The sequence below is a fragment of the Arvicanthis niloticus genome, chromosome 5 (genome assembly GCF_011762505.2).
Source record: "Arvicanthis niloticus isolate mArvNil1 chromosome 5, mArvNil1.pat.X, whole genome shotgun sequence".
Classification (NCBI taxonomy): domain Eukaryota; kingdom Metazoa; phylum Chordata; class Mammalia; order Rodentia; family Muridae; genus Arvicanthis; species Arvicanthis niloticus.
The window spans coordinates 30,554,771-30,581,956 of NC_047662.1; the positions used below are offsets into that span (position 1 = coordinate 30,554,771).

Genomic DNA, 27,186 nt, shown 5'->3' on the forward strand with positions numbered 1-27,186 from the left:
GACCGGGACGCTGTGTATCCCTATCTCCACGGAGCCCAGGGAGGCTGCGTGCGCCCGCCCTCCGCGGTTCCGGGCAGTATCGCATCTTCCTGTTCCGGTCGCCGCGGAGATTCTGTTGCCTAGCAAGAGGTGAGGTTTCGGTAAAGCCATGCTAACGTTCTGTGGGCCCCTGTATGGGTGTGGCCGGGAGTGAGAGGCTCTAGGCGTGGCATCTCCTCACGTGGTAGTGGGCGCGCACTCCTTGTCTTTTGGATCTTCTTTGGGGAACCGGCCAACGCCGCGTTTCTTGGCTCTCAGAAAAATAAACCAGCACCGGGGAGTTAAAAGCAGAACAGGAAAAAGTTCAAGGTCACCCTCTACATAAAGGTCACTAGCTACATAAAGAGTTTGAATCTCTCTTGAGCTCCATGTTCAGTGTTCACATGTAATCATTAAGCCCCGTGAGGTTTGCAGATAACAGCTGGCTGGGAGAAAACTTGTATCTACAGTAATGTTAGATTAGAGCAATGACCTCTGAAGTAGTGGTTCTTTCCCCTGCCTTTGTCATTAATTTTATTTTTTCTTTTATTTTTTCTTTCTTTTTTAACCCTCTTATTGGTTAACATTAAGTTCTTTTCCATATATTTGCATGTTTTCATGTTGAAAATAATTACAGGAAGTACTAAGTGTGTATGTCTCTTTAATTCCTCTTTCATTCATTCAAAATGCTTGTTCCACCATCCAGGGGCCACCCTATGTGCAGAAGATGAATTTTAAAACGTGGCTATGCTGCTGGATTTGTTTGTTTGTTTTGTTTTGTTTACTGATAAAATTTCTGGGTGCAGAAGAGGCCCCTTAATGCATTTGTAGTAGTGCCTACTGCTTGGCTAGATTCTGTTTTGATTTCTTTGTATAGAAGTCATTCTATTCACCAGGCACTGATGGCACACGAATTTAATCTCAATTCGAGAAAAGCAGAGGCAGATGAATCACTTGAGTTCAAAGCCAGCCTGGTCCAAGATGGCTAGGGCTACATAGAGAAACGATGCCTCCAAAACAAAGAATTCATTGTATTCTTGTTTCAATGTAAGGCCCTATCCCCACCTTATCTTTTTGAAATCCAGTGGATTTTTTTTTTTCAGGGAGTTGGGGAAGGGTATTCATGCTAGGTGCAGTTGGAGATCAGAAGACTCACAAGACTTGCTCTCCTTCCACCATGTGAGTCTCAGTAATTGAATTAAGGCTTGACAACAAGTGCCGTTACCTACCGAACCATCTTACTGGCCCCTAGCTGCAAAGTTTCTAGACTATTTAAGATAAGTGAAATGATGGCTCTATATTGCACAAATAATGAAAATACTGTCTTTTCTCTTGGTCTTAAAAAATCATATTTAGTTATGAGAAGCCACAGAACTTAAACTGATGTGGAAAGAACTGTCCAGTCATAAACCCAGCTTCAATCACAAACTGAATGGAAAAGTACAGAGCAAGGTTCTGGTGGCTGCTGCTTGCCTGCCTTCATTCTTGTTGGCAGGGACCTTCCTCTAGTCTCTGGTCTAAGGCATTCCAACTTACCCAGTTTTCTTAGTTGAGCTTTTTGGGATTTTTACATTGAGGGGGGCAGGGTCTCACCATGTGTGAACTCCCAGCTCCAACCCAGAAACCTAAGCAAGGCACTATTACCTTTTCACAGTGCTTCCTCCTAATGCTGCAGGTTGTAACAGACTTAATTATGGCAAAGAATGGCTCCACCTGTCCGGGAAGGAGGCTACTCCAGACTCCTGTACACAAGGAGCTGAATATGAAGAAACGAACCAAAGCTGCAGCTGTATCTTATTAACTTCAGTAAGGATTAGCCCCCTCTAAGTACATGATAATTCTTTGATAAAACTTCATGCTTGCCACATAAGGGTGAGAATGAAGACATACAGTTTAATTAATGACCAGTGGACCCTACCATGACCTGAGACCATCAACATCTTTAAAATCAGCAACTAGTGGATAATAGCCAGTAGATGAACCAGGGTCAACAGCTGACAAGAAAAGTCAGAGATGGACAGAGAGGACTCTCCTCTCCCCAACCCCCTGAGTGACCAGCAGATAAAGAGGCAGTGAATGTGGAATGATCACCTCCTTGGCTGGGGCTGGAGGAACGTGTACAGAGCAGGTATGCTCTCCACTGGCTGCACATGATGCTCAGAGAATTCACTCTCAATAAACTTCCCTTGGTGTTTGTCCAGATTCTGCCGTATGTCCTGTAAAAGGCCCATATAGTGTAGCGCTGGATTTTTTTCTCCTTTCTTAGGGCCTCCTATATTGGAACCAATCTTACCTTTCCATAGCATTCTCTGGGTCCTCTCTGGAGCACTGGCTCCTGTCTCCAGCTCTTCTTTTGTAAACTTTCTCTCCACAATAAGCTCTTTAAAAAAAAAAAAAACAAAAAACAAACAAACAAAAAAAATTCATCTTTGGGTAGACTGATGAGCTGACTCAGTGGATAAAGACACTTGGCTTGAAAGCCTGATCTGAGCTTGATCCCTGGAACCATCGTATAGATGAGAGGCGTGACTTGCAAAGCGCCCTCTGACCTCCATATGTACTTCAAGCATACACACATGCACACAATAAATATAGTAAAATACTCTTAAATAAAATAACAATTAGAAAGCCTTCACCACTGAGAGTGACATGTTCCTTTAATCCTAGCATTCGAGAGCCACAGGCAAGCAGATCTCTGTGAGCTCAAGGCCAGCCAGAGTCACATGCTGAGATTCTGTCTCAAACAGTAAGAACAAACCCATCACCCTTTATCAACCACAAATGCCAAGCTTGCAAACAAGGACTCAGAGACAGACTTGCTGGATGCTTTCTAGGACTGAGAACCTCTAGTACTCCAGTTCCTGAGTTGACCCCACAGTGATGAGAGAGTTTCCTTTGCAATCCCTTTTTTCCTGTCCCTATTTACTGACAGATTATAGCTTGCCTGCTCTGTGTGTGTGTGTGTGTGTGTGTGTGTGTTTTAAAGTCTAATAAAATGGTTAAGCTTCATTATTGTCAGGATCCAGCCTCAACACAGTTCTCAACTGGAAGCAGGGATATCTGGAAGGCACATAATAAACAGACTACTTTTCAGGTACAAACTAACAGGCAATTTTTCAAGACTTAAAATTGCTCTCCTCTCTCTCTCTTTTCTCTCTTTCTCTCTAGCTCTCTCTAGCTTGATCTCTCACTCTCTCGCGCTCTCGATCATTCACACTCTGCATTCTCCTATGCACCTTGTGAACTCTTTTCTCAAACTCCCACACTCCACATTCCTCTGTGTTCTCCTTTCACTCTCATACACACTCTTCTCACACTCTTACATTCTCTCCACTCACTCTTCACATTCACCTCACGCGCACCTCAGGCGCTCCTCACTCTTACCTCACTCGCTCTCCACTTGCTTTCTCAGCTTTCTCTTGCCCCAGTCTTTTATTGATACTCCAAAAGCAGGTTAAAAAAAAAGACATTGTATAATCATTGTCAAATCAGATTCAAAAGAGTAACCACATCCCACAAATAATCAAGAATTATAATTGTTCCCCAAAGTTCCAAGCTTCCCCTATTCCCAGGCCTGTGGCCAAAATAATAGTAATTGCAAATTTATCATTATTCCCTCCCCAAGAGTCCCAGTTTTTTAACTTAGTTTTACTCGTATATAATTTTATGTATTCTATACTTGCTTATCCAGGAACCACTCTCAAATGTTGTGCAAAAGTTATTTCATAACTTGAATAGTCTTTTCCTTTCTCGGAGTCCCAATGTTGGTTGTATTTCATTTTCTAATAATTTGTTCAAACTTTCTTTGCAAGGCAAGCATTAATCTGGAACTACCGATGTGCAGTTATTACATTGTTTCCAAGAGGGCACACAGCATGCACCTGGGCCATTAGGACTGTGCTGCACTGTGCCCCTGTGCCTCAGTTTTCAATTGTTTAAGAATCATTACATCAAGGAGCAAGTAGTTTCACAGAATTCACGAGAGCAGAAGGAGACAGAAATAGGAAAGTCAGATAGAATAGAATAATTATGCAGTCCCTTATTTCAGATGGCGGGTCTCCTGGAGGGATGTGTCTCCTGCTTCTCAGGGTCCCAAACCCCATCCTTTTTTACAAGGAGCTGCCACTGGCTACTGAGATGTCTCCATCCCAGCCTGCTGCAGGCAGTCCCTGTCATGTTATGCTGTCCCCAGCATATTATAAATCTTAAATTCTTTTATTGACAAAACCTGTAAAAGGGAACCCTAATACCAGGTAATATGTCTTGCTTAACTCTTTGGGATACAATCTGGACATCACACCAAGGACAATTCAAGATCCCTGTCCAGTTATGTCAGCCTTTTATTACATTAATGATTTTCACACAGGGCATTGTAATGAAAACCCAGAAAGTAGTTTTTGAAACAAAGACATTGCCATTATTTAACTATCTAATAGTAGCACAAGATAATGTATTATCAGTTCTGGCAGTTTTTTTTTCTTTTTTTTTTTTTTAGTGGGAGGGAAGGTTGAGATAGCCTAGGTCTGTAGCCCTAGTTGTCCTGGAACTTGCTCTGTAGACCAAGCTGGCTTCCAGCTCCCAGAGATCTGCCTGCCTCTGCCTCCAGAGTGCTGGGAGTACAGGTGTGTGTCACCACTACCCAACTTATTTGTTTCTCTCCTTTTAACTTACAAACTTAAAATAACTTAGATTTGTTTAGGTCTTAGGAATTGGAAGGAATTAGAACTGAATTTATATTTAATGTTTGCTTACCTATAGACTAATTTGAATTAAACTTTTAACATATCACACTTAAAAGTGGCACACAGGAACATAGATAGATAACAAAATACCACATCAAAACATAGACTAACAGCTGGTCCAGTAGACAAGATGTCACGACCAAGTTATCTGCCAATTCACCTGTCTCTGCCTCCCATCTCCCTGTAGGAATTCTGGGATTACAGATGCTTGCTACCACATCTGGTTCTTTCAATGAGTTGCAGAGATCAAACTCAGGGCAGTAGGCTCATGAAGCAAGTATTTTTACCCTTTTAGCCATCTTCCCAACTGCTGGAGGCCAGCTCCGGAGTGCTGGTTCTCTCTTGGAAGTAGCCAAGAGAAAAGAGTGTCAGCAAGTGGTCTTGCAAGATAGTAGGGTTGTTTTCTATAGTAACATATACCTAGCTGACTCTAAGTTACTCTGAAGCAAGGAGCTGCAGGCCTTTGGACCTATTGACACTTGCTAACAGTAGGGAGATTCTGTAAAGGATTTATTGCTAGCTGCTAGGAGCTCCTGACTGACTTGGTGGGTTAACTCTTTGTAAACCAGAAAAGAAAGGAGTCACCCACACAGAAAACACACACACAGGATGAAGTAGAAAATGGCTATATCACCTTTTATTTATTGCCTTTAGCTTTTTATATCTTTTAGACATGCATTAATATACACACACTCTGACCGGGCCCAACCATCTGTCTCATCAACGCTACAAGTATTCATGTATGCTTACATATATACACATGTACCTTCATACATAACAAACAGACAGATACATTTAGATGGATGGATGGATGGATGGATGGATGGATGGATAGATGGATTGGGCAGCGCCCCCAAGCCCCCAGCCTTATTTTTTTTCCTTTGGCTTTTTTATACCTTCTTAGACAAAAGTTCTTAGAAAATTACCTCAGAGATAAAATGTTACATAAAAATGTGAGTTACAGAAGGATGTTGATATGAAGTTCAAAGCAGTGTTTTCATTCTATATGCTCATTATACATTTAAAGCAACAGTTTTTACATGGCCTTGCCTTATCATAATGCACACCTGTGACTTCATCCATGCGCCTAAATATTGTTCCTTGAATACAAATTTGTCCCAAGCCTATTCCTCTTTTTAGTGTAATTATGAAAGCTCATTGTATTTCTTATTATAAAGACTTTACTTACTATTATGAGGAGTGGGCACATTCTATTCTTAATTCTAACTTTATTATATCTTTCTAGCAAAGCAACTAAGACCATCTCTAAAAACTTTATTTCTAAAATTATTTTAATCAAATCAAGAATTCTATAAAACCATTCATTCATCTAAAGAGCATTAATTCATGAATGCCCATCTGTATGTTGATCTCCAGGAAATGTGGTCAATAGAGTGGGGTAGTGCCCAGGAATTATTATATTAATAATGACAGGAAAGGCATGTCAGCAGCAAGAAGCAATCCTCAGGTGAAGTCTCTTCAGGACCTTTCCTCATAGAGCTCATCCATTCAGACCATGCAGAAGGGGCGGCCACCACCTCCAGGGAGGTGACCTGCTAGCCTTAGCCTATCCTAGATAGCTCCTGACACCCAACCCTACAGCTCATTTTGCAGACAAAGGCCAAGGGATACCCTAGTTAGTGTCCATAAAAAATTATCAGAGAGCTAGAATTAAGGTCCACCTATATGATGATAAGATTTCCTAATATCTTAGACAACATGAATTTTTTCTTTAGTTTTTTTTTAAGGAACTGAACTATTTGTGAATCCTGTATTAGTTACTATTCTGTTGCTGTGATAAAATACCATACCTAAGTCATCTTATTTGTGTGGTGGTGGTGGTGGGGTGGTATTTGGGCTTACAGTTCCATAGGGATAAAAATCCATCCTGGTGGCAAAGCATGGTACCAGGCAGCAGCAGGAAGCCAAGAACTCACCCTCAGCTGCAAGAATACGTCAGAGAGTGCACTAGCAGTATGTGAGGCTTCTCACTTTCACAGTCCACCTCCAGTGAGATACTTGTACTAGCAAGGATAGTCTACCTAAACCTCAGCAACAGCACTGCCAACTGGGACCAAGCGTTCAAGTGCCTGAGACTGTAGGAGACATCCTCAACCAAAGCGTAGCACCCACAAGCACTATGCAGTCTGTCTGTGCGGGAGGCAGCTTCCTCCTGTTAGTTTGCTATTTGTTTGGTTTTTGTTTTTCATAAAGCCTTGGCTTCTCCTGCATGAACGGGTACAGATATGCTAACCAAGTAGAACACACAGATATTTTGATTTATAACTTGCATCTAAAATACTACATATATCTAAAGTGTACATAGTAGGTCCACTGCTTATGAGAGCAACCTGAGCCCCTTTCCAAGCCATGCATAGAAGCTTTTATTTGCACACTTCATGCAGGAAGAAGGTGAGGACTGTTAGCTCCATCTCTGTGGAGCTCATTCCCTTTACGTATGTATGTTACTTCCAAATTTATGTTTTCAATGACAAAACTTCCAAATCCAGAACAGTTGTCCTATGAAAAGTGCTTTGAACCATCTTGAAGTTACTATGCCATTTTGCCAGCAGATGGCGCTTCGTAGATGAGGGTAGGGGTGGGGGACAACAAATTTTTAAACCTGGTCTGAAAATATAAAATGCATTTAATGGAAGGGGAAATGATAAATATGTCAAAAAATTGAAAAATATATTTTAAAACATGCAATTAGTGTTAAAGGTAAAATACAACCATTATTTGTAACAAGTCCTTACAAATAAACCAAATAAAAGATAAAACCTAGGTCATGTGAAAATATGTAAATAGTTCATATGAATGAATAAATAACTTTATTTCCTCATTATTTCTTTTAGAACTACATAGTTCAATGTTGAGGTAAATTCCTATTTTAAAAAAAAGAAGAAGTGGTCTTGGTGTAAAACACATTCAATGAGATCTCAAAAAAAAAAAAAAAAGAAGAAGAAGAAAGAAAGAAAAGAAGAAAAGAAAAAGGTGACCAACTATATCAAGATGAGCAAACTGCTTAGTGCAAAGAGATGAATGCACAGAAACTGTAAGCAGCCGCATCACTATCTCACACGGTTCATAAGGGTGAAATTGAGCACATTATTGGAAGAGCCATAGTAAGGGACTCCTGGGATGACTAAGTATATCTCATTATGGTAATAAATATATTTAATAATTTAATAATGACAGGCATTCCTCCCATCTCCTCAGCTCATCTTCAGGCATACTGGCTTTCCTGAGAAGTGGTCTATGTGGCTGGCCTGGAACTTGCTATACAGACCAAGCTAGCCTTGAACTCATGAGAAGTACCTGCCTCTGCCTGCCAAGTGCCAGGGTTAAAGGTGTCAAACACCATGCCCTGCTGCTTCCTGTCTCTTAAGCTCTCACCTATAATAAACTCAGGACTTCATGCTTTGTTAGCAAGTACTCTTACCCATTGAGCCATCTCCCCAGGGCCTGTTTCTCAGAGTGTAACCTCTAAAGAAACACTTGCAGCTCTCCTTTTAATCATCAGACTATTACAAGAAATTGGACTTTCCCCAGTAATTTCCTTGGAGGAGGTTAAAGTGGAGGTCCAACAAGAAAAAGGAGTCATCTTGGGGAAAAGGATTTCTCACCATGCTGCCTGCCCTCTTGTCTGACTGCCTTCAAAGAAACTGCAGCCAAGACAATGATGGGTCAGTGATGAATCAGCCCAGATGTTCAGACACGCATGATTCTGGCCCTTTACTCACACCTCACCTCAGGTCTGGGCCTGGAAGGTCACTACATCTCCTTGTCCTACTTCCCAGCACAGCCATATTCAGTAAATCTTTTTCTACTTTTCATATCAAGTCTGTCTTTAATTTGCTTCAAAGATGTGTTACTAAGCTTGGTTTTTTGAGGTACCAGGGCCCAGACACTACCCTGATAGCTCCAAAACATAAAAGTATACATCAAGCATAAACAGATGAGGGCTGAAGAGATGGCTCAGTGATGAAGAACCCTGGCTGCTCTTCTAGATGACACAGGTTTGATTCTTGTAGCCTATGTGGTGACTTACTACCATCTGTAACTAGTTTCCACAGACACTGAAAGCATTTGGTACATAAACATACATGTAAGCAAAGCACTCATGCACATAAACATAGAATGAAGAAACCTTTTTTTTTTTTTTTAAACTCTCCCAATGACCATTTCCTGGCATTTTTAATTGTCCTTTCCATAACAATCTACCCTCTTGGCCGTGACCTCTGTGAGGTCTGCTGTGACAGCTGCCCTGTCACACCATAGGAGGATGGAGCTGCCTGTGGCAGTGCGGCCCCATTTCTACCTAAGTGCTTGTGGGCGATAATCTGGGGGTTTGTACCAGCAGAGCTTGCAAAGTAGTCTACTAATTCATCCTGAGAGTCCTGACAGGGAGTGTCTTCTACTTTGGGTGACCGTGGACACTGCCTGCTGGAGCGCTAAAGTCTGAGTCCTGAAGGCTTCAAAGTAGCTGCTGGAACCAGATTCACTGGCCTGCACCTTAAGATCTCGGATGGCTAATTTACACAACTGAAAATTCTCCATCTGCTCTGCCCAATCCTGCATGTGCCCTACCTGTCCCCGTCCTTCCTACGCCCCACCCTCACCCCCCATCCCCCACCCCACAAGCTAGCATTTCACCGTTGACGCTCGCTTAAGCTCCTTCACCGGTCCAACAGCGGTTACTGGAGGAGCCCTCTCAGTTTCCGGCCGGAAGATAAGGGCCTGAGACAGATCCAAAGGAGCGAGAAAAGCTGGACCTGACCAAACTGTGAGCCAAAGAAAAGGCAACAACATATCAATAACCACGTGTCTGAGGAGTAACTGTAGCCAAACTCTTTAGAATAAATCAAAACGATGGATCTGAGGAAACAGAAGGGGCCATTGTTGAGAGAGTTAACGAAATTTCTACCGTGCATTCTTTCCTAGGAAAACGGCTCCTAAGATGACCACCAGTGACTCAAATGCAACTTGTAAGGTAGGGTGGGGGGCATTTCCTCTCAATAGGACCTCTGGGGCTATGAGCAACAATTCATCCTCCAGGGACTTGAGGCTGCGACTTCCAAAATGATCTCTTCGAAAGGACAAACACAATGGAACATTTGAGGGACCCAGTGCTGATCCCAATAGCTACAGAGGCAGGTTCTGAATGGGGCATCTTTCCCTGAAAAGGACCTCCTAGGACACCTGCAAGAAACTTGAGGTGCAGTTTTGAAAATATTTTTCCCATCCAAAGAATCTTTGGTGCTGGGACCAACAATTAGGATCAAGGGCAAGCTCTGCAGCTACAGGTACAAGATTCAAAAGGACCAGCCTTTTGAAAGGACCCACAGAATGGGGCATTCAACGGCCAAAGCACAGAAGCCACTGTTTTAGGACCTGGCAAAACCCTCTTTAGTGATGTCCAGCAACACTGGAACTGACCAGTCAGAAGCTGGAGCGCTGAAGGAGCCGACATAAAATGGCTCTAAGGAGAAAGTGGAGTCTAGCGCTCGCGGCATAGCCTGCAAAGCTGGCCTTGGAAAAGCCTTGCACTCCAGGAGTCCCAACAAACTGTGAAGCAAGAAGCCTTCCAACACACTGCAGAAACGGCTAGAAGAGGGTCCAGTTTTAATAGAAAACAGGCATGTTGTTTTCTTTTCAGAAAAGGGAAGGACAGCAACTCTCAAAAGCTTGGATGCCACAGGCAAGTGGCTTCAGTTGTAATCTTTCTACGAGACACTCTCACAGCCCTGATCAAGTACTGACTCTCAATGGTGTGGCTCTCCTCATGGTCAGGACAGGACAGACGGACAGTGCTTCTCCCACACCCACTGTTTGAGTACTTTGACATGAGTATTTGCCGAGTGGATTCTCAACGTTGTCAAAAATGAGTATTACTAGGAGCTCTACACCATTATTTTCATAAAAGTGAATAGCATTTGGAATAGCACCAGCTTTCAAAGAAATGAGCACCTTTAAAACAAAGATGTTGTCTATCCTTGGCCACCTGACACTTGGTCTCCAGGGGTTTGGAATTGGGGGGGGGGGGTGAAGGGGGAGTAAGGCAGCAGGTCAGAGCCACCTGGGAATAAGTTGATTCCTTGCCATACTGAGTAAGTCTACCTCTTCCTCAGAAGCTGGTGCAACCTTCACTGTCTCCTCCGTGAGCTTGGCATATTCTCTTCTCTCTGGTCTTAAGCCAGTCTCACCCCGTGCACAGAGCTTAGGAAGTTTGTGCCGACTTTCATTTCATTGTCTTGTTGGGATCACTTGGCATCTGTGGGGCATGCTGTTTGTTCAAGCCTAGCTGACCAGCAGTATCCTCCCAGTCTGTCAGCAGTATGGGCCTGCCCCAGATTGTGGGATCTCACCCATGCTATCCCAGGGACTTCTCCTTTACTAACAGGCTTCTTGTAACTTTCTCCTTGTGGTAGCCATGAGCTGATAAATTGCTCTTCGTGTTACTGTTTGGCCAATATCTCCAAGACCGGGGACTTCTCTTCAGCAGACTTGGTTTATTCTCTCCCATGGCCTTGGGCAGAGCTCTCTGACCTTTTCCTGCAACCACTGGGGCTGTGCCTCCCCTCCTGGACTAATCAGTTCATTTCTGTCTTATCTGTGTTGGCTGGAATACTTGCTGTTGCCAGCTCTGCAGTGTTTCTTTCATGGTCACCACAGTTTGATGTATCTAAACATGACTTGTGGCCCTCTAGGTTGTACTGTCACTATGTCTTCAAGAGGTCTTTCCACACCATCTCCTGGCTCTTTCCTTAGTCGCATTTGTTTTCATTTTTGTCTGGGTTTTCTAGCCAGGACATGGTCCAGACTTCTGCAAGTTCCTGTATTTATGTGGTATTTTGTGGATTTGGGTGGTTCTCTATTTTTCTTGTTTGCTAAGCAAGGTCATGATCCTTAAATTTAAGGTAGTTTTTAGTTGTTATTGTCACTATCTCAGTCCTTCCTTGGGTGGCAGGGGTGGAGGACCATATATTGTGGTTTTGAGGAGCCAGTCTGCAGAACCTCTGTGGTGACAAATGAGAGCAGGACGCTAGAGGCATGGACCTGGCACTCACTAGCAGACCTGCAAGTATGGAACCCACCCCGCTTTCCCCCACTTCTGCTAACAAAGGTGAGTGGGCCCTGCCTTGCTAAGCCGCAGAGCACTCAGACACCTGCTGTTGGCTGCCGCAGCACAATCAGTTTGACCCCTTGGGAACAAATGAACCTATAGTGGCTATCCCAGTGGCTTGCCCACCCCATCCCATCTCCTGTGCTGCAGGTGTGGGAACCCAGAGCTTGGCAACTCATTCCCTCCTCTCGCTCTCCCGAGGGCCAGGCCTTTTCCCTCTCAAAGCCTCCTCTGTGCTCTCCGAGGTCTCAGGAGGTCGGCAGTTCTCCCCCCACTGTTAAACTCCCACCACACCACTCATTATCAGAGTTTCCCCAGCCCCTGGCACCCACACTGCACCATTGCCCTGGTCTGGGAACTGATGAACCCCCTGCATGGCCCCAGCTCTAGCCACCCTGCCTGTCTAGAATGCAGTGGGTGGAGACGGGAAGAGGGCTGGGATTTGAACTGAAGCTCACACCAGTCTTTGGTCTCCATGACTCTTGATAGGCATGGCAGCGTCTATGAACAACAGTTGCATAGGCATAGGGAGATGAGAGGAAGCCATGGCAAGTAGAGGCTGGAGACGAGAGACGGAGTTCTCCAGGGAGCCGAAGGATGGGTGGGCAAGCTTAAGTACAGCTGCCAGGAGCTAGGCAGCTTTAATAGCTCCAATAACAATTGTCAAGACTACCTGGAGAAAATACACATTTTGAGTGGCAGCCATTGGCAGCAAGCTGACTCTGCCTGGAGAACAAAAGGGTGAACTGTCCCAAACAGCTTCTAGAATTACTGTATTCCGGGGAGCTGGGGAGTTTTTTTGTTTTTGTTTTTTTTTCCCAACCTCCTGCTTTTTAGCCAGTATCATCTGCTTTACTAGGTGAAACAGCGAAACTAGCATCTGGGCTTCATTTTGGATTTTTTAGAAAGCTTGGCCCTTACCATGTCTTCCCACAAGCGCCACCAGTCAGGTTTGGCTCTCCTTTAGGGTGAGGCTCTTTTAATCACCTCAGGTTCTTTTTAAGCCATTTTTGGTGACTGGCTTTGTCTTTCCTGGTTCACCTAAGCTGTCTCCATTTTATGAAGCTCTTTTTGGGCCGGTTTGCTGTTTGTGTGATGGATGGGCCTTAAACCATTTAGGTGTCTGGTGTGGGACAGAGAAGGCTTTGGGGCTCTGCCTGGAGTATGTATTGTGGTTCTCCAAATCTTCATGTTGGATCATGGGCAAGCCACCAGTCACTCAAAGCTGTCCCAATCTCACAGACTAAAAAACTCAGACCACGTTCCCTTCAGCTGTGTCTGGACTTAATGTTAAGAAGCCATGCTGTGCTGAGATTTTTTTTTTTAACAGCCCCTAATTCATTGTCCTACCTTGTACCTGGCTCTTCCATACTAAAGCAAGCTATCCCTGACTAAATAATGCAGGCTAACCCAGACTAAATCACATATGGTGAAATTTACCAGCACCTGCTCTCTTCTTTTTGGGGCGTTTCATGATGGGGGCTGTGTTCTGCAGCCGCCATCACCCTGTCCATGAGAACTCTCTTATTTTAAGCTATCTTTTAATGGTGTTCCTCTTGAGTTTTAAGGGGCAGCTACTCCTTCCCTTTAAGGCCCATCTGATATAACATACTCTTCTTTGTGATGGAGACCCTTTCCTTGTTCCTGAAGGGTAACTTTGTGGTCACCCCTTTCCCAAAGCAACTCACTATACCCCTCCTTAACTCATTTGAAATAGATAAACAAGAGTTACAAGGACATTTCTGTTCAGTTATGCAAACATAAAAAATATTAAGACTATTCTTTTGGTGCCCCCTAGGGAGAATTGTAGCTGACCAGCCTTTAGTAAACTCATGATCCTTTCTAAAGCAACATGAGGCAAAAACAATCTTCCCTGAAGTTAATAAACAAAGACCAGTTGATTTGTTGATTTTTCTCTGTCTGTATACCAAAATTCCCATTCTCAGTGTGCCTCTTTAAAAGGTCTATATGTATAAGCATGTGTACACATAAATGTAGCTCTTTGAGAAACATTGTTGAAATGTTAATAAGCTGGAGCTGCCTTCTCTGTATTTTTCTCTGAAAAAGTGGTAAACTAAGATGGGTGAATTTAGAGTATTTGACTTTGCAACTAAAATAAAGACCATTTTTATAGGACTTTACTTCAATCAAGCATACCTATCTAAAATGTTAACTACCTGAAGTATTGGTTTTGAGCAGTCCTCTTGTGAAATGGGCTGGCTCTGGTGCTGTCAAGTGTTATCCTAGAAACTAAAGCCAAGAAAACACACCCTGTGGGATTTACAGGGTCACCTAAAATATAAAAGTACTTAAACTGTTGAAGATATCTTAGCAAATACTCAGAAACTCTAAAAACTTTTTTCTAACTTACTTAAGCTGGGAAAAGTTCAAATGTAGATGTCAAAGTTGAGTTGTGGGCAAGCCTGTGTTTAGGGATCTCTTTGCATGGTTTCCCAGCTTTGGGACACATGAAATATACATACATTTTGTCAGTGTTGAAATGGGATAATTTTCCTATTCAGACAATTGCTAATGATGTCATTTGTATTAACTGTAATATATTTGGGTAAACAGCCAGTGGTGGTGGTAGCACATGCCTTCAATCCCAACACTCGGGAGGCAGAGGCAGAGGCAGAGGCAGAGAGGCAGAGGCAGAGAGGCAGAGGCAGAGAGGCAGAGGCAGAGAGGCAGAGAGGCAGAGAGGCAGAGAGGCAGAGAGGCAGAGAGGCAGAGAGGCAGAGAGGCAGAGAGGCAGAGAGGCAGAGAGGCAGAGAGGCAGAGAGGCAGAGAGGCAGAGAGGCAGAGAGGCAGAGAGGCAGAGGCAGACAGACCTCTATCAGTTTGAAGCCAGCCTGGTTTATAAAGCAAGTTCCAGGTCAGCCAGGCCTACATAGAGAGAAACTGTTTCAAAAAGAAAAGAAAAAAAAAAAAAAAAAAAAGGCTGTTTCTGGGTTGCTAATCTCCTTGTTAAAGAATTATAAAATGGACTCAGAAGACATTAAGGACCATTTTGTTATCATTTGAGAGAAAAATTACATGGTAGGCAAGCTGCTGGAAGTCTTGGCATCAACCAGCAAGGAAGGGAAAGGGCATGCCTTCTGAATCAGGCTCTAAACATGGAGTCAGGAGAAGTGATGGAAAGCTGGAGGTATTCCATATGGTGGGGGGAGGTATCTTTCCCAAAGACTGAGGATGCCCAGTCAGCAGACATGCTTAGGATTTTGGCTGCTGTCCAAAGAAGAGATCAAGTGGGTGTGGTACCAAGTATTAGACATTTTGAGATTATCAGAGAAAGAGGCAACAGGCTAGAGGGATGACTCAGCAGGTAAGAACACTGGCCCAGTGAGGTGGCATACACTTTTAGAGGCACGTGGATCTCTCTGAGTTCAAAGCCAGCCTGTTCTGTATAGCGAATTCCAGGACAGATAGGACTATGTAGAGAGAGACTGTCTCAAAAAGGCCAAAGGGATAGGGGATGACGGAGGGAGAGGAAGCACTGGCTGTTGTAGAGGACTCAGTTTTGATTCCCAGGACCCATGTGGTTGCTCACTACTGTCATGACTCTAGTTCCAGGGAATCCAGTGCCCTCTACTGGTCTCTATGGGCAATAAGCATGCACATTGTATAGAGATACACAAATGCCCAAAACATCCATGCACAACTTAAAAGGGGGGTGGGGCAAGCAAGGAGAAACTGCTAAAATCTATAAAGAGCTACAACAAAGGGAAGAGAAGACAGTATGTGGTATTATACAATTAGAGCAGATTAGACGGTCACATCCCATTCGGGACCAGATTGCTGGGCCACTCAACATGGTTTTTTCAGTCTTTCTCGTTAGCTGTGTTCTGGAACTCATTATGTAGACCAGGATGCTGGAATTAAGAGCATACTCTACCACACAATTCATTTCCCTGTTTGTTGCCAAGGAAATTTGAGATAGGGTCCATCCATCCTCAGTAGCCTCCACATCTGCTAATGCCTGTCTCCTGGTCTAACTACCTAACAATTTGGTCTATGTTGCAATGACTGTGTATATGTTGTAACTGTTACCTGCCAAAACTTGAAAAGCAGTGTTAGCATTAGGGCCCTTGATCATTATACTCAAAATTTATGTTTATAAACAGAAAATGTTCCTATAGCATTTGTCATGAAATGCTATATATCCTGACACGTGTGGCATGCTATTAAAGCTTTGCTCCTTGCCTCTAGTCCATTCTGTTTTCCATGTAGGAAACTGTGATGATATGTCCTCTCTAGGCTCAGGAGTGTCTTAAACATTAACATAAACTATATGGGAATCCTTACTAAAAGCTATTACTATTTTCATTTGCTTGTTGAGACAGGGTCTCAGAATGTAGACCAGAGTTGGCCTTGAATTCACAGACATCTGCCTCCAGATGCCTCCAGATGCTGGGATTTAAAGTGTGCACCATCACACCTGTCATGGCAATACAATATTTTCTTTTTTTGTTTGTTTGTTTTTCGAGACAGGGTTTCTCTGTGTAGTCCTGGCTGTCCTGGAACTCACTCTGTAGACCAGGCTGGCCTCGAACTCAGAAATCCGCCTGCCTCTGCCTCCCAAGTGCTGGGATTAAAGGCGTGCGCCACCACTGCCTGGCTAATACAATATTTTCTTAAAGGACAAAATATTTCTAAAAATTAGGTTCATATTTTCTATCCTCCATAATCTTGTTTTGATTTAAACATCTGTGGCTCAATTTAAATTCAGTTCTAGCTGGGAAATGGTGGTGCACATCTTTAATCCCAGGACTTGAGAGGCAAAGGCAGGTGAATCTCTATATATTTGAGCCAGCCTGGTCTACAGAGCAAGTTCCAGGACAGCCAGGACCACAAAGAGAAACCCTGTCAAAAAAAAAAAAAATTGTTTTTCACCTGTCCCTTTTAAAGTGGGTAGTGAGTAGACCTAGAAACAGCTGTGATTCCCTGGTAGCTGCTTATATTCTAATGCTAATGTGAGTCCCCCAAAACTGTCTGCACAAGAGGGTCTGCACTTAAGCTTCTGGGAACCTGTCCCTAGTTAATTCTGATTGGTAAATAAAGATGCCAGCAGCCAATAGTTGGGGAGAAGAAAAAGAGAAGGGTTTTAGGTTTCCTGGGCTTGGGACCTTGAGGAGGAAAGAAAGAAAGGGAAGCACCTTCATGACTGAAGACAGCATGCAGGAAAGGACATAGGAGAGCAGCCATGGAAGAAGATGAGAGTGCATGAGGGAGAGAACCAGAGTCTCCATGTAAAGAGACCAAAGAACTTGGCCCAGAGGGCTGCTCAACTGGGTCAAAAGCAGCCAAGATGGAAGATAGAAATTAGTAAGTAATAATGGGGTTATGGATAGAAAGTAGATTCTAACAGCATGGAGGTTAGGCAGTGGCTCAGCTATTGTACTGTTTAAGGCATATTAAAATAGAAAGGCTTTGTATATGTCTTTTACTCAGAAACATAAGCCATTGAGGCAAGTAGTAACCCACACTGGGATTTATTAAAATATTCATACTTCAGTCCCTGCTTCCCTTTGCCACAATTTTTTAATAATGTATTCTGGAATCTAGAAATGGCAGTTTGCATGAATAAGACAGACAGAGGCTTCCTTACAAATCAAGTGTGTCAGGGTCTCTGCGAGCACTAGGTTTTCTTCTCTGGAAGTTTCCCAGAACGGGATTTGAACACCACCAGAACCACAAAGAAGACATGAGCTAGCTCCCCTCAGGAAGGAAGGGCAGGGACCATGGTGAGGTAACACATGTGGTCAATCCACTGATTGGGCAAGTAACACTCGCTCACTTCTCAAGCATGGGAAGGAATAGGTCCCTCGGCCCCATATGGTGGAGAGAACCAACTCCTAAAAGTTGTTCTCTAATCTGCACAAGGCATCTGTGACATACATATCACACACACACACACACACACACACACACACACACACACGGGAGGAGAGGGGAGGAATGTAAATACGGGGTTGGGTTTTTATTTTTGTTATTGTTTTGGAACCAAGCTGTGGCTGGAGAGATGGCTTAGTGGTCATGAGCTCTTGTTCTTTGCTCTTGCAAAGAACCTAAGTTGAGTCCCTAACACACACATGGCCGCTTACAACTATTTGTAGGGGATATGACGTGTTCTTCTGCCCGCTGAGGGCACCAGGCACACACATGGTGCACATACATACATGGAGGCAAAACACTCATAAATTCACCTAAAAAAATGGAACTGGTGGGATCCCATAGTGACTGGGATAGTGGCTCTTCTGTTCTAGGGCATGACCATCACAGAATAGGGAGGCTCAACCTCTAGAAGAAACTGGAGTTTTGTCTTAGAGAGCAAACAAGCACAAGAGGTAATCAGAGGTCTACTTCATGAGGTTATGGCAATTGTTCACGATTCAGATTCCCACAAGCCTACCCTGCCACAAATGGTCTCAAATGCGTCGGTGTTAAGTAGCACCTCACCTCCACTGTGCCTAAAGGAGACCTCTAAACCCTTACTGTGGTGGTCAGTTACCATGGACTACATTGTCATCCTAGGCTTTAATCCAGGTTCAGAACCTTTTCAGGGTGACTTGAGCCCCTTTGAATTGCCACATGGAAGGCCCTTCCTCTAATGACTTTTGTTATCTGCGCAGACTTCAGACCTGATAAAACAGATGACCTCACTGGCTCACCTCAGCTGTCCCTCCACCATCTCTGGGAGGAATGACTATGTAAGTTTGAAAGACCCTGTCACCTTGGGATCTGATATTGGCAAAGTCTATTCCTTCATCATCTCCCATCTCTAGAATCAGACTGGGAAAGTCACACACAGTGACCCTGTTCACCCCATCGTCATCATTAAGATCTCTACACATGACTCCCTGATTCATCATTCCAGACTCAATTAGTTATTTCAGACTCCCTGATTCATCATTCCAGACTCTATTAGTTATCCCAGACCCAAAGATAGATATCAAACCAGACAACCAAGAATTGTTGAACCTATCCAGGGATTAAAACTCCTTTTTGTGGGGGAGGGAGGTTCGAGACAGGGTTTCTCTGTGTAGCCCTGGCTGTCCTAGAACACACTCTGTAGACCAGGCTGGCCTTGGACTCAGAAATCCGCCTGCCTCTGCCTCCCAAGTGCTGGGACTAAAGTCGTGTGCCACCACTGCCCAACTAAAATTCCTTTTCAAGAAGATAGACAAGTGTCTATATCTTATATAGAAAACATAGAAAAGCCTTGTTTGGGTGTCAGCCTTTTTAAAAATGTATTTATTCTATGCATATGGATGTTTTGTCTGCATGTATGTATGTGCACCAAGTGCATGCCTGGTTCCAATGAGGATGTCAGATCCTCTGGAACTGGAACTATGAACAGTTGTGAGCCACCATGTAGGTGCCAGGAATGAACCCCAAGTCTTTTATAAGAACAAGTACTCTTAACTACTTAGTCCTACAGCTCCTTAGTGTGGCTACCTACCTCAAACAGGATTAAGGAGATGTCTTCACCTAGAGATGTTACTTGTGGCTTATTTTGTGGATTTTCTAGAAGAGTTGCTCTGATAGGACCTCCCAGCTCCTTCTGATAAGACTTCTCCCTTATTCCATAATTATTTCAAATTGGGGCAATAACTTCATAGTTGACTCTTCATATTAAAGTGAAAGACATATTCAACCAGGAAGAAGCTGTGAGCTCCACTGATCCTAAACTAACTGAGTCCCTGTCTTTCCTAGACCTGCTGGTGAATATGTGTCTGTGTTCAACCTGACAATTAGCTTTATCTATTGTAGAAGGCTTGCCAAATGGAACCAGATAGAGAAATTCCTCCCAATTTCAGTGCTCCAGAGGGTATTCTCAACTGCCAGCCTTCTCCACCATCCCCAACCAGCAGGAAGCAGTTAAGGTGGGCCATCACCCCCATCCTGTAGGAATTCTTTCAAAAAAGGAATGTTAGACAGGAGTTAGCTAGACAAAGGGAGTAAATTGTAATACTCTTGTCAGACTGTGAGCATGGCCATTCTTTTCTTTCTTTCCTTTCCTTCCTTCCTTCCTTCCTTCCTTCCTTCCTTCCTTCCTTTCTTCCTTTCTTCCTTCCTTTACTTATTTATTCCTAATGAGCAGAGCATGGTAACCTCCCTGACTGTACCCAGGGAGCATACATAGGCTATCTTCAGAATGTGCTCTAAAGTGACCCATCTCAAGCCAAGCAATGGTAGCATACACCTCTAATCCCAGCACTTGGGAGGCAGAGGCAGATCCACAGGATCTGTGAGTTTGAGGTCAGCCTGGTGTACTGACTGATACAAGGTGCCAGGAACCAGGCTCTTCTCCTAGTGACTTTTGTAAATGCAAAAAGTCAAGAACTATCAGACGAGAGGCTGGGCCTGTGGCTTAGTGGGAAGAATATAGGCATATTAAGGTCCTATCCCATGAACCACAGAGAAAATGGCCAAGGTGGCTCACCTCAGGGTCTCAGTGCTTACTAAGTGGAGACAGAAGGGTCAGGGGTCAAGATAATCCATAGCTACATAGACACACATCCTGTTCAAGGCCAGGCTAAGCTAGATAGAACCCTGTCATGAAAAAAGAATTAACAGAGGAATCAAAATGAAAAAAAAAATTAAAAAAAGAATTAGAGAAATAATTATCCTTTAAACACTAAGAAATTGGTACTAGGACAAAACTATTATATACTAAAACTCAAAATAATTTATTAAAAATTCTGAAAATTATTTTGATACATCTTGATTACAAATCTCTGACTACAAATTTCGGGACTGGGATATATATAAGCAGATTTCATCAAAAACCCTCTAGTCAAGTACTAGGTCCATACAGAACACTATGCCACCGAGCCACCACGTCCAGGTTTTGCTATGGATCAATGTGTCCAATCTATTGCCCCTAAAACACAAAACAAAAAAAAATTATGTTAGCATAAAAATAACTGGTAAGGAGGGGGCTAGAAAGACTCTCAGTGGTTAAAAGCACTGGCTGTTCTGCCAGAGGACCTGTATTGAATTCCCAGCACCCACATGGCAGTCACTACAGACTGTAACTACAGTTACAGGAAGTCCAAAGACCTCTTCTGGGCCCCCCTTGGGACCCAGGCATATACATGGTACAAAAAATACACATAGGCAAAACCATGTATATCTCGTCTCTCTCTCCTTCTCCCCATGTGTGTGGGGGATGTGTGTGGGGTCGGGGGGTGCCCAGGTATGCGTGTGTGCATGTGTATGACCTATATCCAAGTAATATTAAAAATAGCCCATCAATGATTACACACAAAGGTATGTTTGTAGGGTCCAGTCCACCTTCCAAATTAAGCCATAGACAAGTAACAGGCAAAGCAGGGTCAACCCCAAGGGTAAGCAGCCTCCTAAGAGACTCTCCAAAGCAAATGACGAAGGCCTGGCAGTGCAAGAGACTTAGGAGATGACTTACTTGTTGTTTAAAAGAAGCACCCTATGGCCATGCCATGGCAATTTAAAATTTCCTTCTGGAACAAACAGCATCCACATCCCCAGCCAGTCCTCCTAGGCCCCTCACTGTGAGTGGCTGCCCTTCTGCTGCCTCGGCTCCTCATCCATCCACTACATGAGCTGCCTTCATCCTCACAGCGGTTGGAGGCCTGGCTTCAGGTGATCAGTGATGTATGTTGATGGAGATGACCCGCAGCCACCTCTGCCTGAGGCACACTTCTTGCCCAACTGCATGTAGATGGTGGTTGTGGCCTTTTACCTGGCTGGATTTCTTAAATGCGCCATCACTTCAAGCTAAAAGTCAGGGAAGTTCATCAGCTTGGGATGGCCCAGGACACTGCCCACTGCAGTTGCCGCCATGTGTCCATCTACTCCATGCCTCTGGGTGGTACCAAGGCACTGGCCTCCTCCAAACACAGTAGGTAACCAAGCCTCAGCAGCCAGAACCCTTGGTCTGGAATCTCACCAGCACCCCATTGACAGTTCAATTTCCTAAGGCCTCAGAGATGCCAAGCAGGCCTGACTCTCTAGTCAGCTCATGGAGACTCGATGAACAGTTTAAACAAGTGAGAATTCTCTGACTTTGGGCCCTGCCCTACCCAGGCTGTGCTGCAGCCTTTCTGCAGGATCCACCACAGTCCACATCCAGGAATTTGAGAGAGTCCAGAAGGAATGAGAAAAGCAAGGAGAACAGGTGCCAGCTACCTTGAGAGCCGAGGATCTGGAACACAATTGCTTTCATCAGGGCCTAAGAACCAAACCCATCCCAGCCCTTCACAATACATCCACATGATCCAAGGAGCCAGTGTGTTGTAGAGGCAGAAGGCAAAGATCGTAATACCTACAAGGGCATCCCTCCACAGGAACAGGGACTTAAAATGTTGGCAGAGGTCTCAAGGTCCAACTTCTGAGTGGGCATTCTTTCCCTCAAAGGATCTCTACACTGGACCAAAGGATTTTCCTCCAGAGCTGGAGGTTATAACTTCTGAAAGGGTCTGCTAGGCAAGCCTCAGAAATGAGGCATCTTCAAGGAATGGGGAGCAGGGCTGTGGGTACCAGTGACAGGATTCAAGAGCAGCAGCTGAAGGATACTCCACTCCTCTCAGAAGAACCTCATAGGTCATCTTTGATGAGAGAGTTCCACCCTAAAAAGGATAGTGTAGCCTGCACCTATGGTCACAGGCAAGGGTGCCCAGCAGGTACCCGAGGACACACTTTCAGAAAGACTTTCCTTTTGAGGGAACTTCAGGAATGGGGTGTTCTCTAGGGGCCTCATCTGAGGCCAATGGCTACAGGCAACGACCAGGATCAGGGAAGACTCACCAGTGTGATGTCCCAGGAAATCTCTAGAGGGATGATGGGCATAGTCTCAGGAGGGCCAGCCAGGAGAGGAGAGATCTAGGGAGGGTGTCCTGTAGGGTTGTCTGGGAGGCCTTTGGATTTGAGCAGGCTATTGCCCTGGCCAGAAACCACAGCCTCGGGGCTATAATGGAGACCTTTAATGTTCTCGAGGCAGAAAAACAGGGTTCTATAAGTTGATCTGGCAGAAAAACAGAGTTTTAATAAGTTGATCTGCCTACGGGAATTGTGTTTATATAGCTCGATCTGCCCATGGGAAAGCTCAGCTTCCTCTGGTCACCGTGGAATTGTGAACAGGTCTTTCGAGGAAATTGTTCACGCTTGGCCAGTGTGACTGGAGCACCCCAGACAGTGGGGTCCCACCACTTCAATCTCAGCTTCCTTTTCTCCGTTTTTGACTGTTCTCTTATGGCCTTCATATTGTGGACATCCTGAGCCAGTGGCTGTAGGTTCTGTCTTCGTGCTCTGGGGCCTGACTTCGAATGATGGTCTTTGGGAGATGGGTCCAAGGCCTGGGTTTTTTTCTTGTCCAGCAGACTCATTCCTCCCACAGGCATTGGGCCCAGCTCCCACAGTTTTTTCTGAAGGAATGCCTTTTCTTTCGAGAAGTGGGACTGGGCCTCCCTTCCCTTACGTTTAGTCCCCGGCTCCTTAGCCTTCTCCTTTGGTGTCTGTATTTCTTCCTTCTGACTCTCCTCCAAACTATACATGTACATTTCCTGCATTGATGACCTTGGTCTCAGGTGGATCTTTTTTCCCTCCAGGACATGTCCTTCAAATTTTTCTGCAGGTTTGGGGCAGTGGGACACCAGCTGTAGGCCTTTCCTTGGCGACGCGGCACTATATCTCATGACTATGTCCTTCCACAAGTCCTTATGGAGCTGACCTTGAGGGCTTTGAGGTTTGTCCCTTCGATTATTTGCCTGATTAGAGGATGCCATTGTCCTCTCTTTTCCCTGGATCTCTATTGGTGCTGTTGCCTCAAGAGTTTTCTCTGTCCATGCTTCCTTGGGATTTGTAAGGTAACCTCTTCCGGTCTCTAACTCCAGACATTTAGCAAAGTCGATTTGTGATCTCTCTTTGATGGGTAATGAAAAAAAGCCCTCAGTGGCAGGGGTCTTGCACCTGCCAGCAGAGACTGCCCGGAGTGGGTGATGTTCTCCTTCCTTTGGTTTCTGGAGAAGGGAAAGAGACTCTGCCTGGCTTGCCCGCAGAGCACCCAAACTTCTACACGTGGATTTGGAGGTCTGGCTGGTTTTAGCTTCCTGAGCAGCCAGATGTGCCCTAGTGGTTTCCCAAAATTCATGGCTGCCCAGTCTTCTGGTCCTGTCAGTAGCATTCTGTCTTCTGTGTGGGACAAGCGCTCGCCAATTCATTTTTCCCTCTCACACTCCAGAAGACTAGGGCTTTGTCCCTCCCTGACTGATCCCACACTGCGATAGGAGAGCTCTTCAGTATCTAGTTTTCTTCTCTCTGGCATGATCTGTCTACAAGATAAATACTATGAAGTTCACTGGCCTCTGCTGTCAATGCTCCACTGTTGTCCTGGATTTGGAGAAAATGAACTCTCTGGTGAGTCATAGCCTTAGCTACCCTGCCTGTCTATGATGCAGTGGGCGGGGCTAAGATCTAGGGAAGCCATCAGCATATGGAGGGCACAGGCATTGTTCGGACAAGTGGGAAGTGAGCTGTGGAAGGCTCATTGCTAGGTGTGCAGGAGGGAGCTGATGGAGAGTCACAGGATGGTTGGCCTGGGCTGTTGGGGCTTTCAGCACACAGGCTTTGAGTCTAAGAACACTCATGGAAAAATCAGGTGACCCTGAGTGACCAGGACTTGTAGCAAAAGCCCGATGACCTAAGTCAGTTCTCAGAAACCCTCGGATGGTAGGCCAACACTAACACTAGACTATTTTCCTTTGACCTCTATGCGTGTGCTGGGACCTCTGTGGTCCTCTATTCTCATATTCTGCTCTACCTCATAGTATTAATAATGACAAAATACATAAGACAAAATAACCCTGGTAACAACTGCATGGCACAAGCATGGAGATAAAAACACATTTTGGATGTCAGCCATTTCTGTCCTAACCCAAGGGACAGGAAAAGCTTGAAGGACTCCCAGCAGCTGCTGGAACCACTTTGTTGGCAAAATGTTCTCGGAGCTTCCCACTTGGGCCAGTGCCATCTGCTTTGCCTGCTCTGGTGAAGCATTTGAAGTCTGTTTTAGATTCAAGAATATTTCCCCATAGTAAATTTCTCTCGATTGGTGCCCCCAGGACACTTCATTTACTCTGAGGACTTTGGGTTCCTTCTGAGCTGTTTTGGTGCCACCTGTTGGTCAGCCTTGTCTCCGAGGATGCTCTGAGGCATTCTGGTTTGCAGAGCTATTTTTGAGCTGTCAGGCCATTTGAATGGTGGGCTATAAGCTATCTAGGTGTCTATTCTCAGGCTCTCAGCTCAGTCACTGGGAGTTAAACCAGTAGAAACAGAGAAACAAGGATGCCAAGCCAATCTCTGGTGTGACTGATGTAACCATCAAAAGATGGAGTCTTGGGCTGGAGACGTGACTCAGTGGCTGAAATGGTAGCTAGTTGAAGTGTTAACCTGGAGCTGGTTTCCTCCTGAAATGGCTGGATCTGACATTCAAGTGTTAATTCTAGAAACTTAGACTGACAAAACCAAGCCCTTTACTGAGTTTTCAAGAGAGATAACCTAAAACCTGATGTTGAAAGTGTTAATACTATGCTTTTATCCAAATCTCAAAAACCCTGTATAATGTCAAAAATGTCAATTTCAAACTCGATTCCAGGACAGTGTGGTGATGAGGCAGGCCAGCGCTGTTATGTCAGGACTGATGGAGGCAATGTGGGAATAAAGAGGAGATGAATCCTTTCATCAGAATAGTGAAGGGTAGCAGTCTTTCTTTGGGAGTAGACATCATGTACCATGGTGCAGGTGACAGAGTTTTATAGGGAGCCGGAGGGAGTTTGGGGGATGGAAGATTCCATCTGCAAATCTAATCCCGGAAGTCTCAAAGTTGTAAATCCCACAGGAGGTTGGTGGATTGATCTTTTGTCAGAAGCTCCCTGATTCTAACCGCACAGGATGCCATCTCAAGTCAGCTTTCTTGTCTGGAGTTTCTCAGCCTACCTGAATATGATGATTATTTTTAGCAACTCGAGGCTTTACTTGGCTAGGACTATAGACTTCGTCTTCTCTTTTTTGTTTGTTGTTTGTTTGTTTGTTTTTCTATGTAGCCCTGACTGTCCTGGAACTCACTCTGTAGACCAGGTTGGCCTCAAACTCAGAAATCTGCTTGCCTCTGCCTCTCAAGTGCTGGGACTAAGGCATGCACCACCATTGTACCACCATTGCCTGGCTTCATCTCCCTCTCTTACTAAAAAAAAAAAAAAAAAAAAAAAAAAAGGAGAAGAAGGAGGAGGAGGAGGAGGAGGAGGAGGAGGAGGAGGAGGAGGAGGAGGAGGAGGAGAAGGAGAAGGAGAAGGAGAAGGAGAAGGAGAAGGAGAAGGAGAAGAAGAAGAAGAAGAAGAAGAAGAAGAAGAAGAAGAAGAAGAAGAAGAAGAAGAAGAAGAAGAAGAAGGATGACAACGAACGGAGGAAGAACGGAAGGAAGAGCCTAGTGACCTCTTACCAATCCAGTAACCTGACCACATCAAACTGTGCTAACTTCTCTAAACCAGGCAACTGATTTCTTTTAGCGTCTTCTAGATAACAGGCAACTATGTGCAATGGGCCGATTCAGCTTAGACTGGTTTCAGGTGGCTGTACAGTAAGGCAAATTGTGTCCTCTGACAGAATGGTTTCAGAGATTCCCTTATCCATGATCCTATTCCTATGTGTCCTTTTCATGCATATGGTAAGTTATATAACTCAATCTCTCAATCCAAACAGGACCTACAGCACTGAGGCCCCTTTAGCAACTAAACTTCTCTGGAGCTGCGGAGGAAGTTCATGAATAATGGAAGCCACAACAAGAATCTGAGTCTTTTGAGCAGGTCACTCGTGGAGCCTGGGACATCTTTTTTTCCCCAAAATTATCTTATTTCTCTCTCTCTCTCTCTCTCTCTCTCTCTCTCTCTCTCTCTCTCTCTCCCCCCCAACCCCCGTGTGTGTGTGTGTGTGTGTGTGTGTGTGTGTGTGTGTGTGTGTGTGTGTACGCGCGCACGCACATGTACACATATGTGCAGGTACCCAAAGAGGCCAAAAGAGGGCATTGGAGCCTCTGGAGCTGCAGTTACAGGCACTGAGCCACCTGGCATGGGTGTTGGGGACTAAACTCTGGTCCTCTGGAAGAAGAGCAAGTGGTCCTAGTTCTAAGTCATTTTTGCAGCTCTCTCTACCCCCATATTAGTCTTGACAGTCCTTTCTAATCTGTGTTATCACTCTGCTTTGAATAAAGTATTGTTTTCACATTATAATCTTTATGTACTCGTTTCAATGCTCTGAAGAAGA

General features: G+C 44.5%; 1 long non-coding RNA gene across 3 annotated transcripts; it reads left to right on the top strand.

Annotated features, from left to right (window-relative positions):
- The first annotated feature begins 3 nt into the window (after window positions 1–3).
- Window positions 4–27,186, top strand: LOC143442355 (uncharacterized). 3 transcript variants are annotated; one of them, XR_013110465.1, is made up of 5 exons: window positions 4–129; window positions 7,616–11,886; window positions 18,519–18,596; window positions 19,660–19,772; window positions 26,626–27,186. It is a non-coding gene; the product is annotated as an uncharacterized LOC143442355 (long non-coding RNA). The 3 variants fall into 3 exon arrangements; XR_013110463.1 differs by lacking the exon at window positions 19,660–19,772; XR_013110464.1 differs by lacking the exons at window positions 18,519–18,596; window positions 19,660–19,772; window positions 26,626–27,186 and having other exon boundaries at window positions 7,616–14,022.